General features: G+C 35.8%; 2 pseudogenes; both read left to right on the top strand.

Annotated features, from left to right (window-relative positions):
* The window catches only part of LOC107677245 (uncharacterized), a 15,566-nt pseudogene that overhangs the window by 3,639 nt on the left and 4,275 nt on the right, over positions 1-7,652 (top strand).
* Positions 1,789-7,652, top strand: part of LOC107677118 (Ig kappa chain V-III region NG9-like) — a 15,159-nt pseudogene continuing 9,295 nt past the window's right edge.

Genomic DNA, 7,652 nt, shown 5'->3' with positions numbered 1-7,652 from the left:
CACAACCACTCAGAACACCCCAGCAACCGCACAGCAACACACCCACAACCAGTCAGAACACCCCAGCAACCGCACAGCAACACACCCACAACCACTCAGAACACCCCAGCAACCGCACAGCAACACACCCACAACCACTCAGAACACCCCAGCAACCGCACAGCAACACACCCACAACCACTCAGAACACCCCAGCAACCGCACAGCAACACACCCACAACCACTCAGAACACCCCAGCAACCGCACAGCAACACACCCACAACCATTCAGAACACCCCAGCAACCGCACAGCAACACACCCACAACCATTCAGAACACCCCAGCAACCGCACAGCAACACACTCACAACTACTCAAAACATCTCAGCAACTCACTTAAAACACTCTGAAGACTTCAGCTTTGACTTTTGCACAAGAAAGCAGCACTCACATTTTCTATAAATGTAAAAATCTAGTTTGCATCAGTTCAATAGCTCTGTTATTCGGATAAATGACCAAAGAATGTCAGTGGGAATAAAGGAATGACGTGAACAAAAAATGGAATGGACTTTCTCAACAATCAGCGTACAGTGCTGGCAGCAGTGGTTTTCAGAGAAGAGAGAGGCTGTCAGAATGTATGAGGTCTATGTACACACTACAGCAGCTAGAGAACACATGCTACAGCGTGTGAGACTGTGAGATGAGCAACTTATTGAGCAACTGTGGTCAAACATGACTTAGCATCTGACTGAATGTTATGAAATAAGGCGACTGATTAAGAAAAGCAGAAGTGTGTCTGTAAACGATGACACCTTGACGAGCCACAGTTGCTCAATAAATAACTTAAAACCAATATTTTCACAATTTCACCCCTAAAATGTAATCTATTTTTAATTATTTTATTTATATTTAAATTACATTTTTCTGTATTTATACTTTTTGAGAAAGATATTACATATAAATACACATTTATCTATTATAATTTATAAAAAAATATAAAATATAAATAAATCTTGAATTAAATAATAGGCTAACATTATACTAAAGCCAAAATAAACAATATAAATATTTTCTGTAAATTATTCACCTACTATGAGAAACATTGCCATTTATATCCTATTTATTTTTACAGGGCTTTCCAAAACAGTTTTACAGACAAAAGTGCTTTTACAACCTCCAACGAGCAGCTGAAGATCAGGAGAAAGTAGAAAACTCACAAAACAACGCATAAACAAACAACTATTGAAAAAAAAAAACAATTCTAATGGACAGGTCTGCATTACCAACGCAGTTAGTAAATATGGAAAATACAGTATGTATAAGCAGCTCTAAACGAAGAACTGGAGTGCTTCCCAGAAGCCCTGCAATGTGGGCAAGCCTTCCTAAAACCTGATATTGAGCCAGTGATGGACTGGCAGCACTAATATCTCAATGAATCAAAACTCAATGTGTCCTTTGACTATAAAATAGCAAAGTCTGCTAACCTGAACATCTCGATGATTATTGATGCTTTGATCCATTGCTGTTGTCTAGGATGGAGGATCAGGACAGGGTCAGTCAGGCCTCCAGCAGCGCCACAGTGTCCTTTCTGCCGATCAGAGACCAGGTGAATCACATACACATATGGACCAACACACACGACTACATATTTCAAACCCACTGACTGTGTGATTATATACGTCCAGTGTCATGAAAAAGTGCAGACGTTTGGAAAGAGATGTCAAGCGGTGAAGAGAGACCCTAACTGTCCTGTGGTGATCAGAGGATGGCTGTACAAGAGGGTAACGATTAGAGCACAATACTGACCATCTGTGTGTCTGTCTATGGCAGCATCACCAGATTATGATAGATAATGACAAGAAATATTTGACAAATATCTAGTTTAAAAATCTTTTTTGCTTCAAATAACAAGATTTTTTTAATGTAATGTTTGTATATTGGTTTCATATATTATGAAAAACATTTACTCCATTTTTTTTACATAAATAAGTTCTAAAGTACTAAAATTAATGAAAAATAAAACTGAAATAGTTAAAGTTATATAGAAATATTTAAAAAATAAAATGACAAAAGCACATAACAAAATTACTAAAAATAAAAAAAATTAAATTAAAATGAAAAATGAAGTAAAAAACGCATTCAAAATATTATGAAATACTATAATAGTATATAAATACTATAATAACATATTTTAGCCAATATCATTCATTTATAAAGCATAAAAATGATCTGATAATTTAAGAGATTTACTGACCTTTACAGTCTTTAAGGTCTGCAGGGGTCTGTGATGTCATTTCCTGTTTTATATTTTTATGTCATTTCCACCTTCCATTTATTTTACTTTAAACCCCACAATAAATAAATAAATAAATAAAGTAAAAAAAAAAAAGCCTCTATTATTATAAAGGTAAAACTATTTCTATGTGATTGTCTTATATATATATATATATATATATAACTTAAAATAAATGTTTTAAAGTGCAGTCATTTTCCATTTCAAAAAGAATGAAATGACAATTTTCCTCTTTAGATATTTAAGTCTTATTCCCTGAAATCCCTGAAATCCCTCTCTAAACCTCTCTCTCCAGACAGCCGTGAGGAGTCTGTTCTGGGCAGTATTCCTCTTCCCAGCTACAGGATTCTCTACTGCTCCCCTAGAGAGTGCAGGAACCGCAAATATGCATTCAAGGTGAGAGTGGACATCTTTTGGAGCTCCTAAATCTAAATGTACATATAGTCTCATTGTACACTTGTGCCTGTAGGTTGTTCATCAGGGGATGCGGCCGTACATCATGAGCGCTGAAACCCAGGAGGACATGTTGGGTTGGGTCAGGGCTCTCAGCCAATCAGCAAGCATGGAGGCTGATGACATCATCAACAGGTGAACCTAAGCTCTCAATCTAGAATCGCTCTACATGTATGGAATCTGCAATTCACTTTAATGACTCTTCTCGTTCTTTAGACGCTGTGCCAGTTTTCAGGACTTCACTCAGATGGGAGATAACGCTGAAACCATGGAGCTCCAGCACACGGCCATGTTTCCACAACGAAACGCCCAGACCACAACAAAACTGAGCAGGGTGCAGACAGAACCGACTCTACTGGATCAAGACATGATGGGAATTAAAATGAAGACACCAGAGCTGAGAGGAAGACTTGAGAGCAGACCAATGTAAATGATCTGAGATGCTTCAGAATGATACAGAATGAAGGACCTTGAAAGAGTCTTCATGGCCTTTTCTACTTAAATATAACTTACACATTTGTAGCATTTAAATTGAAGTTAGTCAAGGTCAGTCAAGGGTTCTTATGCCAAAACAGCCATAATTTAGCTTTGATTACCACTTTCTAATGGTCATCTGTTGTTGTTGTTACTGCCCTCTTAAGAACTCTCTATACAAATTAGTTGTTCTAAACTGGTGAGTGTTATTGAAACCAGATGAGAACCTTTTCTAAGTGACCTCTGTGTTTTTTAAGACTGGATAATCTCTTTCCATAAATAACAAGGCTTTTCCACTTGGTCCATTATCAGTGGTGCCATCCTGTTCTTCAATAACAGCCTCTCTGCAAATACCTGCAAGTTGCAACTTGCAACACATTGCGAACGATTTTCACAAAACAGTCCACAAAGCATTAAGATCAGCTCTCTTTCTCTCTGTCAGTGCACCTGAAGCTACTGAGCATTCTCAGCGTTTGTTGAACGCAGATGAGGAACCTCTTTGCTTCCTACATCCGAAAGCAGCCTTCAAGCAGCCTCCTTTTCCCAGAGATCAGTATGGGTCACTGTGCCACAGTAATATGGGCAGAGCGGACGGTTGGCCCTTGGATAACTGCTCGAGTGCTCCAATGTCACCCTGCTTCTACACAGAGAGGGGACATCTGCTCGACAAGGTGAGAATAAAGAATATATGCAAATGTGCTGATACTGTGCAAAAATACACACTTTCTTTAACTGTCTGTCTGTGTTTCAGTCCGAGTTTCCATGTTCTGTGTGCTACTGTTCCAACTACCAGACAGCAGAACACATGACAATGTGCAAGGTAAGACAAATCTGTGACAATAAATTCATGTTATCAATGTTTCAAAGTGAATTTTCCATGCAATACAGCAAATACAAAATTCCTCATTTGTGATCGGACATCCTGTTTAATTTCTGCAAAATAGATCTTTTAAACAGTTTGAAAAGACAATTTTGTAACACTATCACGTGGTCTCGTCATTTTAAATATTGCTCTAAAATGTTACAGTAAAGCCACATGTAGGCACATATTGCAGTTTATTAGATTTTTTTTCATGCCAGTTTTTTTCCAGCCATGATTCAGCACATAAATGTCATTTAGAACATACTGTAGAAGTCATTGAAATTGCATTTTCAAAACAAGATTACTGGAGTGTTTTACAAGAAAATTATATTTCACTTAACTTCAAAATTTCAAGTTTAATTCAAGGTGTTACAAGGTGTGAAAATTGTTTCTACACTATTTTTACACCATTATTTACTTCCTGTTGCTCCAGGCAGGTAAATCAGACATCCTCATGGAGAGAGAAATACAACCAATCAGAGATCTGGAAAACGATACAGATGTGAGTGCACTATAATGTGTGTGTTTGTGAGAATTCATAATAAAGTTAAGAATATTTTGTATACCTTTGGGGCTTGAAATAGTCAAGTTGGAGGTTATAAGAGGCTGTATGTTCTTAAGAAAATTTTGTAAGAAATGCACCTCTTTCTTAAGAACATTTCCGTTAATCCAGCCTAGTGTTAGTTTAGCATCCTCAATATACTATTATAGTTTTTATAAATATTTTGAATTCATTTTTATTTAAAAAAATCTGTTTTCAGTTTAATTTGAAAGTTTTAGTAATTTTGTTGTGTGTTTTTGTCATTTGTTTAGTTTTAAATTTTACAATTTTTAAAATTTAAATTTAAATTGTATTAATTTAATAAAATTTTATTGCAGTTTTAGTTTTATTAATTTTAGTACTTCAACTTAAAACTTAACGAAAATGAGAAATACCAAAGCTACTAACAGAAATAAAATACATTTGTTTCTGTTTTTTTTTAATTGTATTTCAATTAATGTATTTTAATTAGCGCTGTCAAACGATTAATCGCGATTAATCGCATTCAAAATAAAAAAGTTTTTGTTTACAACACACATACAGTATATATTTTGAAAATATTTACATGTGTATATTCATATTCTTATATTTTATATAATTTATAAATATATTTAATATATAAACACAACATTTTTCTTAAATATATACATGCATATTATATATATATATATATTATGTAAACAAAAACTTTTATTTTGGGTGTGATTAATCGCGATTAATCGTTTGACAGCACTAATTTGAATAGTTTAGTTAACTATAATAACCCTGATCCAGAGCCTAGAGCTTGTGTCAGGCTTTGAATCCTTGCCTTCCTGTCGTTCAGGTGGTTCTCACTCGTCTGTGTGGTTGTGATAAACTGCTGCAGTCCGTCTCTATGCAGCTGGCTCAGTTACAGGCAGATAAGGTTGGTCGCACAAACAGATCACATACACTGAAATCATGCAGATAAAAACACCTCACAAGCATTCCTGCCTGCTCTCTCCTTTTCTTTAGAAAAGCATTGAGTATGCTTTAGAAATCAAATGGCTGGGCATGGAAGACAGACTTCTTGGAGAGCAGGAAGTATGCCAGAAGGCTTTGTTTCAGGAGGAGCTGGTTACACTCAGAGCCAGAATATGTGATTTGTCATCGGTACAGTACTGTGTGTATGTGTGTGCTAAGGTTTCACGATTAAATAAAACCAAGATAGCAATATGACTTGGTGAAATAAACTGCAAAGGCTGTGTGTTTCAGAGTGAAGCACAGCACAGTGTTCATTTACATGCAAGCAGCTCATGATCCACCGGTGTTTTCAGCTCTGAGCTTGAGTCACTTTAACATGCATTTGGGAACGCAACACGAGCCAACCATCTTCCCAAACTTGTAATGAGAAGCGCTTATCAACAAGAGAAGTTTTAAGCTTTATCAAAATCAAGTTTGATGGTTTAACATTTGAAAAGCTGAAATTAAGACAGCCATAAATATTAGTATTGTAAGTTTACAGTTGTAAAATAAAATAAAATTATTTTTCTTAAATACTTGTATCTTTTATTTAGCGGTGAAATAATACAATATTTTTTGTTTTGTTTTTATTTAGTCATTTTTATATTTGTATTTAGCACTACTCCTACTACTACTACTAATTATTATTATTATTATTATTATTTATTATTTTACAGCAATATTGATATATCATCACAAAATGTTACAGACCTACAAACAAGCGATTTTTAACTGCATTTTAAATTCGATTTTTCTCTTCAATTCGTGCAGCACTATTTTGTGCTTATCGTCAAGCCCTGTGTATATTTTGTACAGACTTAATTTTGTTTTGGCAAGTATTTAATTATCTTAGACAGAGAAATAAATGTTAATTTATGCAACAGAGATTATACAATTCAGTGCTTTTACGCAGTTAAACTATCGGTTTGTTATATCTGCCTTTTTCATACTATAACCAATAAGTTGATGGTTTTAAATTGACCATAAATCAGCCGATATATAACATATATGCATCATTTCATGCATGTTATTAATGTATGAATCAGACCTACTAAAGCAATGTCTCTTTTCTTCAGGAGATGGACAGATTGTGGAGTGATTATGAACGGATGGAGAGTGAGCTGTCCGTTTTCCATTCTCACCTCCAACACATCCTTCACTTTGGAGCGCCGCAGGTAATGCACACAAACACTTAAGTGACGCTCTGCTTAAATTACTGTTCATACAGAAACATCAGTACTGTAAACTGTCAGGTTATAAGCATTAAAATGGAATTTCTTTATTTCTTTGGGATAGTGTGGCATAGTGGTTAAAGATATGGACCAGTAATCAAAAGTTTAAAAGTTGTAAGTCACTTTAGATGAATGCATCTGCTAAATGACTACTTAAAGATTTCAATCCAAACTCCATAACAGGAGCAGATTCAGGCACAGAGGCAGCTCTGGATGATGGAGGATATCTTGTGCGGTTTGAGGGTGAACAAGAACCGCTTTATGGCCTTACTGGGTCTACAGAGGCAGGGTGGTGAGTAAATGTATCAGTCTGTGTCAAAGTGCATTCATTTTAGTATGCATACCTAAATAGTCTTCTCATTCTATCCTCCAGTTCCTCAGCCAAAGCCCGTTTCCTACTTTGAGGGCGAGTTAGGAGGCCTCAACATGGTAATGAGATGCACTTCACTCCATTTTCAGGAAGTTAACAATAACGTTGCCTCAAATCACCAATTCTTAATAAAAAAATGAATAACTTTTAGTAGCTTAGTCTTGAGTCTTAACCAGTAGACCACATCACTGCTAAATCGATACCAAATCGCCTTGGAGCAACTTGTGTTTAAAGGCACACATGCAGAACCATGAGGGATTGTAAAATTTTAACCTACAATTTATCAGCTGACAGCTACCAGCCTTATTCTTTAGCCACTTTACTAGTTGGGCTGGGTATCACCAACCACAATCTCACAATTGGATCATGATTTAAACTGTGGCTAACATGTGAGAGAGTGAATCAGCTGCATCAATCTCTCTTGATATGCAACAAAAAGAAGCAACATTTATGCATTAATAGGACTG

The sequence above is a fragment of the Sinocyclocheilus anshuiensis genome, unplaced genomic scaffold, assembly GCF_001515605.1.
Source record: "Sinocyclocheilus anshuiensis isolate Anshui unplaced genomic scaffold, SAMN03320099.WGS_v1.1 scaffold392, whole genome shotgun sequence".
Taxonomy (NCBI): domain Eukaryota; kingdom Metazoa; phylum Chordata; class Actinopteri; order Cypriniformes; family Cyprinidae; genus Sinocyclocheilus; species Sinocyclocheilus anshuiensis.
Note: the sequence above shows the minus strand (reverse complement) of the source record. Positions and strands in the feature narration are given on the sequence as shown.